Source organism: Anser brachyrhynchus (genome assembly GCF_964034855.1).
Source record: "Anser brachyrhynchus genome assembly, chromosome: 27".
Lineage (NCBI taxonomy): Eukaryota > Metazoa > Chordata > Aves > Anseriformes > Anatidae > Anser > Anser brachyrhynchus.
Window position 1 is genome coordinate 1,670,016 of NC_137720.1, and position 15,989 is coordinate 1,686,004.

Consider the following 15,989-nt stretch of genomic DNA (forward strand, 5'->3'; position numbering starts at 1 on the left):
TTCAGCACCTATTAATAGCAAAGGGAATCTTCTCTGCCTTCAGTAGGATCGGGAACAGGTCTGTGATGTTAATAAGCAATTAAACGCAGCCTAAATAGATGCACAGGAAAAGGAGCATGGAGTAGGAAAAAAAGAAAAGAGGACAATGAGGATTGTTTTACAGGTAACTTTGGGGGTGAGATTTGGTGCGATTTAATGGGACTAGGATTTGGAAGGAGCAGGTAAACTTTAAAGTTGAAGGGAAGTTCGTATGGAAGAGAGGGAAAAATTAGATGTCGGATTTCTGGGAGAAGAAGAGGAGTGATGAAAAAGAAGCAGAAGAATGAGGTGAAGGGGAGGGAAATGGGAAGTTGAAAGAAAAAGCAGGCAGCAAACAAAGAGGCAGAGGCAGTTACTGCCATGGCTGTTCCCTCCCTGAGGTCAGGGCTGTGTGCTTACTGGGAGGCAGAGCACCCCTCGCACCTCCCCGACGTGCCGTTCCCCTCCTGCGCTGCTGCAGCCCCCCAGTGCCGCCCTCCCAGGGGGCTGGGGGCTCCTCCTTCAGCTGGTGACCCCTCCGGGCAGCGTTCACCTCGAGCTTCGTTTTCTTCCTTCCCTGGCACCAGATCTCTGTCCAGTGTTGTTGCCCCCTCCCATTTCTCCAGAGGGGAAGAAGCGAAAGGGGGAAAAAAAAACAAAGAATCATTGCGCATAAAACTGTAGCTCAATTTCCATAAAGAAATAGAATTAGAGAACGATAGAAATGAGAAATATTAGCCTGTAACACCACATGCTTCATCAAAAACCCAGCCTTGCAAAATGACAGCAGACATCAGTAATTGCCAAAACACCAGCTTTATTTATAGACGTGGGGGAGAGAGAGATGCGCTCCGCACAAATTCCAATTAAGGACAAACTACCCAGCTTAGAGGGAGCTGCTCGCTCATTTGCAGTGGCAGAAACTCCGTAACCTTCATAGTCTTGGTGACTCGCCTGAGATTATTAGGAAATAACACACCGATATCGTATGCAGACCCCACCTTTGCAGGGCATTTGCACTTGTCTGCTGTTAGAGAAGCAAAATCCCTTGTTATATGCAGTTCAGGCAATACGAACAAAGTCCAGCCCTCTTGCTGGTTTTCCTTTCGGCTGTTTTGGTATGTCGTGTTTCAGAAGCCCCTGATTTTCTGTGCTGCTGGGTTGTGTACAAAACCAGATGAGAAGCCCTCAATGTACCCAGGAACGGGTTCTGAGCCGGGGGAGCAGCCACCTGCGTACCTCCGGGTGCTGATCCCAGGGCTTTGGGAAGGCAGGCACTGCTGACTTGCAGATGTGGCGTAAACCAAAGATCCTGAATGCTTTGGGGAAAATTTTCATGCAAGAGAAGGGATGCAGGCCCTGTGTGCCTGTTTAAGTCATCTTACATGTTATTAGGTTAAGGAATTCAGTTCCCCTGATCGTTTCAGTTCTGCCCAAAAACTCAGTGCCTGCAGAACTGCGCTGGTATGAGTGGTGCTTGCCTTGTGGGGGTAGTGAAAGCAGGGATTAAAAATATTGTAAACAAAAGATAATGAATGGTCAAAAGGGAATTTGATGGTAGTGTCTGCAGGTTGGATGCTAAGACTTATAGGCAGGGGATAAGGAAGGCGGTGGGACACAAAGAAGTCATTACCCTATGGAGTTAGACTTTTTAAAGTACATTAGGAACAAATAGGGCTGAAGCTGTGCTATTGAGTCTTTGTTGGAAACTGAGATTTCTCTCTTTGCAGAATGTATTACAATACATATTTAAATATTCAATTCTTACTGAATTCTTGCTGAAAAATTTCATTCAGCTTCTTGTTCTCCATCTTTTATACAGTGTAGCGGAACGTAACACAATAGGGATAATGAAACAAATAAATTGTGCTTTTGATCTTTATTTTCTCAGTATTTTGGAGTATTTCTCCCCGCTTTCTTTGCAATAGCCTGTGTACAAAGCCAGGGAAGAACAACCAGTCAGACACACCTTCCCACGCGAGGGGTGCTGCTGCCCAGCCTGCCCGCTGCTGGAGGGGGGCTGCTGGGGGCAGGATGCGACCAGGGCCTGGGCTGGGGGCGTTCGGGGCTCCCGGACCCGGGGCTCGGGCAGTTCCTTGTGCTTTGGTCGTAAGGACGAGGGACTTTGATCCTTCTCTTCACAATGAAAATGAAGAATAATTCTATTTCTTTTTCTGCTCTGCTGTTGCAGGTTCAGAGTGCTTTCTGTTATTATTCAGTGCAGTTATTTAATTTCTGTTTTCATTAGAAGAGAGACTTACAGGGTAAACCCATTGGTTTATATTGGGGGAAAACCCATAAATGAAAGGCACGTTGGGTGTATATTAGTAACTAAGTGGTTTACAGATCTCCATGTAGCTCAAGCATTTTAAGTAGACTGATTGTTTTGTTGTTAACTGTTTCACCTATTAGCTCTACTCTAATTAAATCACTTAATTTCCATGAGGGAAGATCTGCCTGAGGCCTGAGCTGACTAGGATTAGGATTTTAAGGACTGAAAGAATCATGTTAGGAGCACACCAAGCTGTTTCTGCTCTGTGGTGTCGGAAAGATGGGATCCTTTCCCCCAGCTTTCTCCATGTAGCTGTTTTCACAGTTGAGCTCCACAAACTGAGGCTGTAATCAATAGGCTCAACACAACGTGAGGCATCCCCAGGGGCCCAGAAACCCGGGGCAGGTTCCTCTCGTGGCTGCCTTTGCCCAGCCAGGAGGGAGCGGAGGAGGTGGCTCAGAGATCCGGGGGCTGGCACATCCAGCGTGAGGCCTGGGGACCTGAGACTGGAGCCGGCCGATTTTTGTCAGCCTGTTTTAAAGGCAGGAGCAGCAGCTCCTTAAGCCTTCCTTTGGGTTTTGTGTGTAGCAAGGACTGGCGGCAGCTAATGTCTCTAAGAAATACCGTAAATCCACAGTGACACAGCAGCAGAAGGCTCGGTCTGACCTTCCGAGCGGTTATTGGGCTATACCAACACAAATACCACACAGGACAAATTATTTTGTTTACAGCACCATAGGAACATTTGTTAGGCTGAATTCCGCAGCGCATTTGCAATACTTCCGCTGTGGATCACTGGAAGAATCTATTACCATGTGTATGATAATGGATGGGTTTAATCAGGGACTGAAAGTATTTGTTTTACGTTTTCTCCCAGTGTAGCCCATTAGTAATCTTCTTTAATTGTGAAGGCCAGGGTGATCACAGACATGCAAAAAATCCACACTCTGTCTCTGGCACCAACCCAGAAAGTTTGCTAGGGCAATGCTATCGTTCTCTGTGCATCAGTTTACTCACCTGTGTTAAACCTATAGAGAGTGATGGCAAAGACTAATAGGGCAGGATTCTTGCCTGCACCCCAGAGGCGCAGGGGGAGGCCAGGGCTGAGCTGCGGCTGGAGCCCGGCGGGTTTGGAAACCGTGGGCTTTGGTAGGGGGTCTCGGCGAGGGGAGCTGACTGCCTCGGAGATACCAGTTACGTCTCCTCTTAAAGTGATCCAAGTCTTTAATCATTATCCTGAAACCACAAAGCAGCTCCAGACACACACCAGCCTCGTTGAAAGACTTGTCAGGACTGAAACGGTAATTCACAAATTCACTAAAATTCCCTGCTCCGCTGAGCAATGTGACAGCTCTGCCGACCGCAGTAACATTTCTATTCAAACTGGCTTTGGTGCCGAAGCTATAAATATCCCCGCAATATTTCCTGCTTCAGAACATAAAGACAGCTTTACAGTGCTGATAAAATAGAAATTACTTTCTCTCTGAGGTCTAGCTGGAATTTTAATGTCTGTTTTGCAATAAAGCAGCTCCTACACAATTCGATTTGAGGGAAAGAAAACAAACGGTCTAATTTAGTTACAGTAATGACTCCTCTTGTATTGTTGGCTGTAGCCAAATCTGTGGTTGCAGGGTTGTTAAAGTTTGTAGTGGTGAACACAGTGATGATTTTTATAGTAATATGAATTTTTTGTCCTTAAAATATATATAGCGCTGTTTAATTACAGGTATGGAACAACAAGGACCCAGGAAGAAAAAGGCCATTAAAGTTTACAACCTCTAATAGTGTTTCTGTAAAAATTACTTGTCACAGCTGTAAAGCTGGTGACCAACGATGACACAGATTAAAAAGGGTTCTTGAATTGGAAAGAAAAATTGCAACTACTGGACTCATCAATGTTGCCTTTAATTATTCCATAAATGTCACCCTCGCTCTGGTTAGCTCCTTCAAAGGGGAATGAAAAAAAAAAAAGCTCATTTCCTACGGTCACCGAGTTCTGCTTTCCATTTCTGGGTTGGAAATGGCAGGGGGGGGAAGAGCCCAAGAACAATTAAGGAGGGGAGCAAAAAAAACCTATCCTTCATTTGCATTGCGGGCACGTGGCACAGGCAGATTGTCTCGGAGCACGGGTGCTGGTAAATATTTTAAACACTAAGGAGAGTCGGGCTCGATGAGCCGGCAGCGTGCAGCTGTGGAAGGGTGAGCCACGGAGGCTCCCGAGCCCCGGGATGCTGCCGCAAAGCAGCAGGGTGGGGAAAGCCAGTTCCCGAGGCTGCTCTGTGTGGGGATGGAAGGACTCGGTTAATTTGGAAAAGTCTCTGGCAGCGTTGCCAAAAATTCACCAGCATCCATTGATGTGACCAACGGAGAAAGTCCCTCCCCTGTGGTCTCCAGCACATCCATGTCCCGCGTGGGACCGGCAGGGTGCTGGAGACAGAAACCGTACCCAGAGTTTGTTTCTCTTTCCCTCTCTGCTAGGTTTGTTTGTTTATAGCACACTTCCAGGGCTGTAAAATAAATAATAACTATTTGAATCTTTTAAAACATACATAAGTTTATTTCTTTTCATAAATGTAAGCTTAAGTTAATGAAAGGCTCGATGTTTTTATTTCAATGACAAAACAGCAGTAGAACAGCTGTGTGGGACTCCAGTGAAATGAATTGCAAGTGTTATACACCCTATTTCTTTTTAAGAATTAGAATCTATAGTGCGGCAATGAATACTGATTTATAGATTATTTTTTTTAATACCCATGCATATTTTTTATTCCAAAAGGGAATGTGTGATGATGGCTTCCAGTGTTTTAGAATTATATTTTATCAGACAATCTCTACAGAATTCTATTTCACATACTAAAAATTATAATATCATGTAGCAGGGAAAATCAATAAGATTTTAGGAAAACATGTTTAGTAGGGTTCTGTTACTGAAGACTCTCTACTGAAACCCAACATGTAATTGGGGAAAGAACAACATAAATCATGTACAGTTCCTTACAGAAGGGATTATATGTGTAAGGGGACTTGCTGATTGGTATGTCTTGTAGACATTATGTAGGTTTGTGCTCTGGAATGTTTTAAGCAATCAGAACTAATATTAAACTCAGAAAACAGCAACATTTTTCTGTTGAGGCAATACCATGAAAATACGTCATGGGTGTTATTTTACAGGGAAAAAGCTTTTGTTCTAGAGGATAAATGAGATTATTAGATTCCTTTGGAGTAGTGACCCTACTTTGACTCTCAACCTCAAACAGGTTTTAGAACTGAAACCAATGGCTTTCAGCCCTTGGGCTTCTTCCTGGGGTCCCATGAAAGTTAACTAAAAGCAACCAGATGACTGTAAGCAGATTTAAATCTTAGGCAGCTGAACCCCCACTGGAAAAAGTTTCAAAATTTGCAAATCAGAAAGGTTGTCAGTAAGGATAACGACACATAAATGGTTGATGGAGAGCAGAGATCCGACACTGAAAGCTGATGTTCCTTTTCAGGGTCACCCCAAAATAACACTAGAATCTGACCCTAGCCAGCTAAACCCAAGCATGTCTGAATGTTATAGCTGGCCTTAAAAAGGCAGGCCAAATACAGCACACACGTCTTCAAAGTTTGTCTTGGCCATGTCATGGCAAACAGGTGCATCACTCGTAAGCTGGACTTGCAAGTGAGTTAAAGGCATCGTAGGGTACCCATGGAGGAGGACGCAATCCTGGTGTTTCTACCAGTTCTCCTTGATATGGATGTTAAAGGCTATCCAGCCAAAATTGCATTTAGATTACATTACATTATACAGTAAGTGGCAAATCATCGCTGCTTCCTTTGACATTCAGTGTAATAACATTAACCATGATGAATTTCCTTTTACTATTCATGTGGCCGCTATACGTTATTTCAGCTGAATTCCATTGTAATGTAGCATTAATTAATGTCTGCTGCTTATCGAGTGTTTCCCATTTCTACCTTCAATCCTTCTGCTTAATTCTGGAAGAACTGCACAGAGAAATACTGCAAAGAATGTTCCCAATGCCAGGTGATCTTCGTAGGCCGCAAGAAGTCAGATTACGTTTCTGATGCCAGTTGCCCCCCGGCTCCTCTCATATAAATACTGCTTCTTCCAAAGGAAGAAATAAAATAATGTTTGTTATAAACTAAACAGGAGCTGAGGCCATTTTCAAGAGCAGTCATGAAGAGGAGAGTGACTCTGTACGAGTGATAGAGCTTTCTTGGTGAGTCCCTCCCCGTGACCTCCTGAATTCAGCTTCCCCTCCGTGCCCCGCTCTGAGCCGCCGGGAAGCAGCATGTGGCCAACAAGCTGTGGAAGCCAATGCTCTGGCTGCAGCAAAACCCGTGCAGGGGCCAGAAGAGCTCACACAAGGCTCTGAAACGAACGGGAAGCTCTCCCTGCCTCGTGGACTTGCAGGCAATTACCAAAGCACAAGTGATGAATTTCCTCACTGCAGTTTAATGCCGGGCAAATCAAAGCACCGTTGATCAGAGTTCTCCTTTCCACCTGTAATATCTGCAGGAAGCCCTGTCCTCCCTGTAATATGTTGAATTTAGCTTAATTTATTGTATTTAATTAGTTTTTGGTCCTCTGACCCTTCCTACCACAAGGTGTCATCCTTCCGACAGGTAGGGACAAGGACCTTGTCACAGTGTCTGGCTCCTGCTATGGGAATCCCGAGCCTGGACTTCATATTTCTGTCATGTCGCCCAGCCTTGAAGGACCTCTACAGTCATTCTAGAGTGATTTATGGCAGCAGCTGGTCTCCAGAAAAGAAAGCCATTTTATCCCAACAGCTGATTTCCTGCAAGGCTTGAGAACTCATGACACAAAATGAGAGGATTCTCTGTCCAGAGAAACAATGGATTCTTTACAGCAACCAGTGTAAGAGCTAAGCCATGCAAATGGCTCTAATAAGCATAATTTAAACCCATGGTTTTCTTTTTATAGCACTTTCATATTCGGTGTTTTATATTCCAATTTTCCACCTTTTAGTCTTGCTTCTTTCTCTTTTGCTGCAAAACCCTATCTCAAATGGGAGGGCAATTACTAGGCAAGCATGTAGTTCTTTAATTGAAACACTTATAGGTGTACACTTAAAAACTATAAAGACTTTTTATGGAATAGCAATGCCTTAATAGGCTCTTGTGTATGTACATTGTAATCTAATTCTGTACTCTTTCAGCATTGCTGGGGGAAGCTGTTAATTTATGGCTACAATGAACAATAAAGCAATAATAGTAATCTAAAGGTGCAATATCCATTGTTTAGGGGGCATTTACGGTTATGTATTAAAACTATAAATACATCAAGATGCTGCAGAACTGATCTATACAAAATGAAAGATAAGATCTCTCCACTTCGAAATGTGCTTTTTTCAGCAGAAAAACAGCCACATGCTTATGGTTAATATCAAATCCCAAAGCTCAGCATGAACGGTCAGCAGAGGCTACTACTGAGGCCTGATGAGAACTTAACTGATATTCCACCCACCTCCCTCCCCCCCGTAATTTAATTTGTTACCATGTGTGCAAAGCAGAAAAGCAAGAGGTAATCTTATTTTAGTAATTAGCCTAATTCATATGTGTCGGTAGCTACCTAAACATGTGTCTAGAAACAGAATACTTGGAGCAGTTTCAGTCTTATTGACTGATTTCCCTCTGTAATTGTTCCCTTACTTTCCCAATGTCCGTCATGTCCAAAGTCTAACTCTGGTCCTCGCCGTTGCTGCCTTGCTCTCTGGGATGAAAAGCCCTGCTGCTGTTGTGATTGAGCCCAACGCATCCTGTGCCCTGCGGACTGCAGGTGATTGCAGCCAAGTACCTCTTACACAAGAGGAATGAGAATTTTTCCTGCAGGGATTTACCTGCACATCTGTAACCCCCCCTTCTCTTTAATTCTGTTGAACGGGGACTGGAACAGCCAGACGAGGTGCGTGCAGCGGGGTGCCACGGGCTGAGCACAGCCCCCCTGGGGCCGTGCTTCCCTGCCCAGCAGTGGGAGAAGGCCCCGAGCACCTAATGTGCAGCCCCATCAGGCCCCATCCTGCTCTGCTTCAGGAGATGGGGGCCAGAAGCCATTCTTAGGGCACTACCTGCCAGGCTGAGTAAAAATACTTCTCCTTAAACAAGCCGGAATAAGGCAGGGTGACAGGAAGGGCTAATTACCTTGTCTGAGCCAGGTCTTTGGGCAGACACGGTGACATTTCAGAAATCCAAGGGGCTTTGTTGTGTGATGACTGGGAGAAGAATGGAGGGCAGAGCCCCTGACATTGCAGGCCGCCCGCAGTTTCTCAGTGGAGGATGGCAGGGTGCGATCCCCCGCCAGACCGAGCGCCCTTCCTCTCGCCTGGCTGCATGCACCCCCATCGTGCTGCTCCCCGCGGCTCCCTTGGGTGCTGAGAGCCTCACCACAGGGCCCTTGGGCCAAGGGAGGACGTTTAGTTCTGTGCTGGGAACTGCTGCTCCTGTCCCCTCCCTGGGCAAGTCTCCAGCACAGCGGGTGGCCCGGCTGGAATAAGCACTTAGACGTGCTGATGGTTATCTAGCTGCTCTGCAGGGATGGATGGAGGAGCCACCGGGATGGCTAGCTCGTGAAATTAGGCTACAGGGTGTTCTGGCTTCAGAGTAGAAAGGGAAAGAGAGAGGAAAGAGATGAACAGAGAAAAATGCCAGAGAAAGTGGCCATTATATGTCATTCATTATGTGGTGAACATAGGTTTAATCTTTTTCAGCCCATTGAAAAGAGCCTGCTAACATTTCTCAAAGTTAATTACTCCGTTTCTTTTGGAAAGATCAGCCTCGGCTCATTCAGCAATTGAGCAGATCAATATTCTTAAATGTACGTGGGGTTTTCTTTTCCAAAAAGTGTATAGAGGCTTGTTCTATTTGGTTCTACCATCTTTAAAATGTTAAAATTTGTGGGTCTGTCATTCAAACCTGGAAGGAAAGTGTTCAGCCAACATGCTCTGCCGTCTCTGCCGGCAGAACTGCATTCACCTACCTGCTCTGCCTGTGCTTGCTGCTGTGGTTCACCAGACTCGAAAATTAGTTGTGAAAATGCACATATTGCACATTGAATTGTGGTAACAGTGAACTCACAGGTAGAAGCAGACCTGCGTATGCAAGAAAGATACAGATACCTAAACTCCTCTCCTACAGACTGAGATTTAACTAGGTCGGTGTTTCTGTTTTCTGTTTTTCATCCTAAAAATGAGGTGTGTAACACATGCTTATTTCAAGTAAAGGCTGTGTAAGAACAGTTCGATTTAATATTCAAACAGTGCTTCGAGACCTTCCAGAACAAAACTGTTTAAGAGCAAAACTGTGCCGTCATCATTTTTTCCCTCCCCTGGTCCCTGGCACCAGCCTCTCTGGTGAGGCTGTGAGTTGTCCCAGGAACCGAGCACTCAGGTTGAATTTATAAGCTGCAGTACAAAAAGGTCCAAACGAAATAAGCCACTTAAATACACAGAAAATCTGCATCGTTTTCTGGTAACTTTGTAGTTACTCTGTTGTTTTCCCATTTCACAAGCCTTAATGCCTGTATCCATGACTGGTTTCAATCCTTCTTTGGAAAGGCTGGTGACAGAAAGGCCCTTATGCCTCCCTCCCAGACCATGCCGATCCGTTCCCATAATTTTATCAGCAACCAGCTGCTTGGAACAAGCCTTGCCAACTCAGCAACTCTGTCTACTCTTCCCTTGAGGAAACCATTCACCTTATCACCAAAGAGAGACGGGGGAAAAAATTCCATCTGTTACAGCTCAGAGCTAGGAGCTTCATAATTGCATGGGTACACAGGCTGCATATCAATTTTTTTTTGTTTTAGGAAGCACTTAGGGAGCATTCATTCTCCTTTTATTGTTGTTCTCTCCCTTGCAAGTGACCGTATTTCATCTCCTCCGGGATACAATGCAAGGATTTCTGAGCAAATTTGTGGCTTAATGATGCCGGGGAGGTGTTTAGAACCACAAATGCACCCTGGAAAATCTGTGTGCTCTCCCGCTGCGCGAGCTGCTGGGACCCAGCACAGTGTACTGCAAACGTCCCTGTTTGCCTGGGTCGGCCGGGGTGTGCAGCCTCCACCAGCACAGCGCTGAACAAGCGTACGTAGAAATTAACTTCAGTGGGACAACAGGAAGGTATAAAGTTATCCCAGAACTTACGTCTTTTCCAGTCTAGGATCCACTGAAAACTGGATGAGAAAAATAAGTATTTTATTGGAATATTTTTTAATATTGACCAAGTTTGTTTTAAAGTGTTGCTTTACAGAAGGACCTTGACAGAGAATATTACTATCTGACATCTGTACGAAGTCTCTTGATAGCAGCATCTTTCTCAGGCTGTCCTGGGTTTGTGGCACTTCTCGGGGTGCAGACCGACCCCCCCGGGGCTCTCTGCTCGCTGCCACCACGCGGGGGCTGCTGGGCAGGGGGTGGCAGCTCCAGCTCTGGGAGGAGCCGCATGGCTCTGGTCCTCCTGAGCTCTCCTGTAAGGGCAGAGAGCTCCCCTACGGGGAATTCATTCGCAAAAACCTTTTTGAACACAGTCTGAACCCTGTTTTGCAGTGGGACGTGTGTGGGGGTGTGCTTTGTGCTTGTATTCTTGCGCAGGTTCAATGAATAGCTGCAATTTCTAAGGATAACTATGCAGGTTCACGGAGTCATCTGTCTGGTTTCAAAACACGATGGTCTCAGGTGATTAGGCCAAGACACCCATTAGTCTGCACTACAAATGTATTCGTAAGGTGCCTTGAGGGTCTCCACCCTGTCTTTGAAACCTGGAGGACGGCTGGTCCCCTGGGACGGGCGCTCGCTTTGTCTGAAGGTACAAGTCGTGTTGCAGGGTTTGAAAAACGTGCCTCGCGGTGACAGACTTCTGGAGATCAATCTGATTAGCTTATCAAAGGGAAGATTAGAAAGCAACCTGATCATGCTGTTTAAATATGTTCACAGAGAGAAAGTACGAGGTACAAAGTATTTTTTAATCTAGCAGAGAAATGTATGACAGGAGCCCGGTATCTGGAAGCAGAAGCCAAACCAACCAAGAAAGGCAGATTAAAGGAAAAAAAAAAGTTCAAATGCTTAATCAAGAAAAAATGCAGGAGCTTTGTGTGAATCTTTGGGCATCACAGTTAGAATAACTCCTCCTAAACACTATTTACAAAGAGGTAGTTTTGCAAGAGTCCTTGCGAAAAGGGTTTGGGCCAAATGTCTGTGTCCTCCCTCCGCTACTGGCTTTCGTTTCTTCTGTTTTGTTCAGCCCTCAAATTGAATAGCGAGTGGTTCAGCTTTATTTGTTTTTACTGCTGCCAAAAGGGAAAAAAAGTCACAGAGTAAACAGTGGGATGTTTGCAACCTTCTTGCATTAGGCAGATTGAATAAACTGGCTCACAGTTGATTGTTTTTCTTCAGATCAGTCGGTGCCATTGCCTTTTTATTTATTTGATTTTATGTATGTATTTCTGGGGCTTTTGTTTTGTCTGGGATGTTTTGCAATCATGACTTCTGGTGAGGGAGATAGGATGACAAACAGCACTTCGATTTCTAAACATCAGAAGAGAGTTTACAGAATACTGATTGTTGGGATCACGAAGAAGCAGGATGAGTGAGCGTTGTTCAGTCGGGGAATACAGAGCCATTAATTATAAATAACGCTGAGCCTAATTCTCTCGTCTCCTCGTGCCACGTTAAATCACCACATCAAACACATCAGGGGCACGAAGCCGCTGTGGGTGCTCGGGGCTGGGGCTGCCCCTGCCCTGCCCGGGGGCATGAGGAGCCCTGGGCCCAGCAGCCAGCAGCGGCTGTGGTCACCAGCTGAGGAGCTGCACGATAACCAACAACCGTCTCCGCACGGTTCAGCACTTTCTAAGACTCCATCTTGTGCCCACTGACAGCAAAAGCAAGTTTTCTGTTAACTTTAGTGCTGTGGGATCCTCCACGCCCCAGCCAGAGATCCAGACTCAGATGGTTTTGCCTCCGTTGGGCCTGGAATTTGCTGAACAATGCACAACAAAGTGCCTGCAGCTTGCAGCGGGCCTGCCTCTCTGAATAAGTCTGGTACAGCCGTGGTGTCGCTAATATTTACATCTTCTTGCTTCTTTTTTCCCCCCCTTCTTTCAGCGTTATTAGCCTTCAGGGTACATGAGAAAGCAAGCGGGGCAGGCAGAGCACACACCGTTACTGCGCGGTGTCAGGCCGGTGCCGTCTCCATGAGTGGTGTTTCCAAACCCTGGTTTCCTCCCCAGTTTTCTTAGACCATGAAACATGTTGGAGTCGTGTGGCATAGCGGATCAGAAGGACTATTAAAAACTGAGGATTTTCTTGTCGTGCTTCACAAATGCAAACAGGTTGTGGTTATTTCCTTTATGCGAGGGCACACTAATTGCAAGAACGCTCATTAATTATGTATGATGAGCACAGTTTGGTTGCCAAAAAAAATATTTTTGGATATTGTTAACCAGAATATTACTTTAACTTACTGTCACCGTTATTTTGCACATTGTGGTGCTTTAATGAACATATGGCACTACATTAGCTAATGCAAAACCCTTTCTTCTTAAACTGGAGAAGTTATTTTTCAGCTAGGTACAGTGGATATTATTTACATTGCTCTTGACACTGCTAAATATTTAAATGTATTGAAGTGAATGGTGGAGCCTGCTCCTCTTTTGTATTCTTATGCAAGTTACTTGTGTCTGTCTATGAATATAAAATGCTGCCATGGACTTGACTGAAAGGGCAACCATTTCTGAACCTGCAGCTAAAGTCTGGCCTTGAATCCAATCAATCTGAAACCTGTAATGTGTACTTAGCTAATTTCCAGCTCTCAGCAAGTAGAAAATCTGTTGACCTCCGAAATGACTTTAAACATCACACATACGAGCATCTTCAAAGGATTTGACTAGCTTTTTGTTCCATAACACATTGTTTTAAAGCTGATCTCATAATTGTATTGATTTTTATTTTTTATTTTTTTAGTTCCCTGCGTCAAAGCACTTCTTTAATCAAAAGTAAATTATGTAAAGGCCGTTAGGGTCAGCCCAGCTGGCAAAACAAAAACTGCAATACATCATTTATTTGTAAATGTCAGTGAAATCTGCAGATCGATATCCTTCTCTATGTAGATGATATTTATTATTTGATACGAAGCCGGCACACCCCAGCCGCGATGCCCGGCACGTCCCGCCCACGCTGCCACAGCTCCCGAGCCCTGCAAGCGACGCCTGGCTCTTTGCGGGCGGCAGGAACGGGGCTGAGCACTCAGCTCTGCTTTCCATTTTCGGGTGCTGCTTTTTGTATATGTGCACGTGGGAGCCTAGCTGGGGGTCCCAGGCGTCTGCCCCTGCTCCCCATCCCACCTCACCTCCCGCACGACCCAACCCCACGGCTCTCACTGGGGGTGCTGCTGAAGCTGGGAGCTTCGGACGTGGGCTGCCACAGGGCGAGGAGGTGTTAGGCTTTGTAAACTCCACCTAGTGGCAAAACACTCGGGATCTGGTGGTGGTGGGGAACCTGGCGGGCCTGGATCAGAGCTGATCACCCCTCGGGGACTGGTTAAGCTGCTTTTATGTCAACTGGAAGCTTGACCTTCTGAGTCCTGCACGTGAACTGCTCCCGAGAGCATCCCGACGGGGAGGCAGAAAACAGCCTCTGTCCGAAGGGTTAAACCCATAGTGTGCGGTGCTGCTGCTAACGGCGGTGGCTGTGCCATAAAGCAGTGGTGCTCCAGCTGCCTTTGGGGGAACACTCGCTGATGGGAGAGCAGGGCTGTCCATCGGTGCCGGACATATCTGCCCATCTCCGAGAGACGTACATCGGCTGCGTGGGGCACTGCGCTATCTGAGCGCTGTAAAGGAAATGAAGGAGGATATAACGGCCAGATAGGATCTGAGCACCCGTTTTGCTCTTAAATATTCAAAAGAAATTTTATGAGGAATGGGATTAAAATTTAGAGATTTTGCTGATGCTCCGTGGAGATGTTTGTAAAAAATAACAATGCTTCATTCTTCTTCGCTTAGGTGATTGCCAGAGATCCGGTTTTACAGTAGGGCCGCGCAGGAATTCACAGCCCTGCTTATGTATGTCGGTCTGGTCCTCGTGAGCTGCTTTGCGTTTCTGCTTGTAAATAACACACGTCTGAACCAGGTTACTATGGCCAGGAGGCAGGAAAATGGGCTGCGCGGAAAACTTCTGGGTTCCTTCTGAAAAAGTTCTTGTGAGCGTTTTGTTTTAGCTGACCGCTGTGTTAAACCGGGACACTGCCACTGCAGCCTGCCCTCCCTCTGAATAGGCCGTTTGGTGAAAGGTGCTGAGAAATCATTACTTTCATAATGACTTTTGTAATTGCTTTTGTTTGGTGTTTGCACTGGATCTGGGCAAATACCCAGCCTGCAAGGCCTCCACCCGGGCCTGAGGAGGGTCTGGCGGGGCAGAGAGGGATCCCGCTGCTGTTTTCCTTCTGCCGGGCTGCTCTGCCCTGCTCAGCGCCACAGAAGAAGGGGTTTTTCTGCAGCCCAGAGGGAGGGAATCGTTTCAAACGTCCCCGCTGCCTCGCTGAGAAAGAAGGATACTGAGTGGGAAGTTACCCGCTTTAAAAGCGTGACCTCAAAGCACAAAGTGTCATCAAGAAAAGACAGGTAGGGAAGTTACCGCGGTAAGACCACAGGTTAATGCTGCCCGCTTCAGTAATTCAACAGGAGCTGCCAGTTAGCCTGGTACGTGACAAAAGAAGAAAGGAGGAGTATTCTCTGGGGGATGAAATAATGAGAGGCAGCAGAGCGGCTGGCAGGCAGGGAGTGCCGCCTGCGTGTCACCGGAGGGACCGGGCTCGCGCAGCCACAGGCGTGGAGGCGTGTGCCCCGAGAAAGGCTCCTCGTGACTGTTTAAGCAAGGAGCACAAAAGGCGGGCCCGAGCGCCACAGCCAGGTCTCGGGAAGGGGTAGGGGTGGGGTATTTGCTCCTTCAATGTCTGCACGTTCAGTAATTACGGGTGTCGGATAATGAAGGCAGATGCAGAGCGGCTGGTCTAATTAAAATAAGAGAATGGTGCGAAGCGGGAGAAGGTGGCCGCAGAGGAGGGCGTTGCTGGAGCCGGGGGGAGGCTGCTGGTGTGGAGCTGGTTTGGTCCAGTGCCTGTCCCACCAGGGCCACGTCGCCTCCACGTTACAGCTTCCTGGCGGCCCGCGTTTGTCCTTTTTTCAAAGGGATACTGGTGCGGGCAGGCAGAGGTGAAGCATGCAAGGGGGCACAGCCCTAAAACAGCTGTGGGATCTGAAGGCCAGTGGTGGGGTCACTGGGTCCCCAACCCAGAGCCACTGGAGCCATGGTTAAATAATAAACATTGACAAAATTACCTGTCAGAATGTGTGAAAATTGTGCACGGACATTTTGGGGAAAGAGAGAGCAACTTTGAATTATATTTAGGAAAACGTGGTTTGTTTTTTTTTTTTTTATTTATTATTATTTTTAATCTTTACAACCGTTGCAGATTTAAATCAGTGTGATGGCCACGAACCACAGCTGTAAATCTTGCAGTTCTGATGTAAGAAAGTCCTGTGGGTTAACAAAAAAATTTCCAGAAGTCTTTTGCCGATCTTTCTGAAATACAAAAAGAAAAAAGAAAGAAGGTTAAAAGCCTAAAACTATGATCCCACTCAGGATAAAGCGTCAAAATCTTCTATGAAGTTATCATT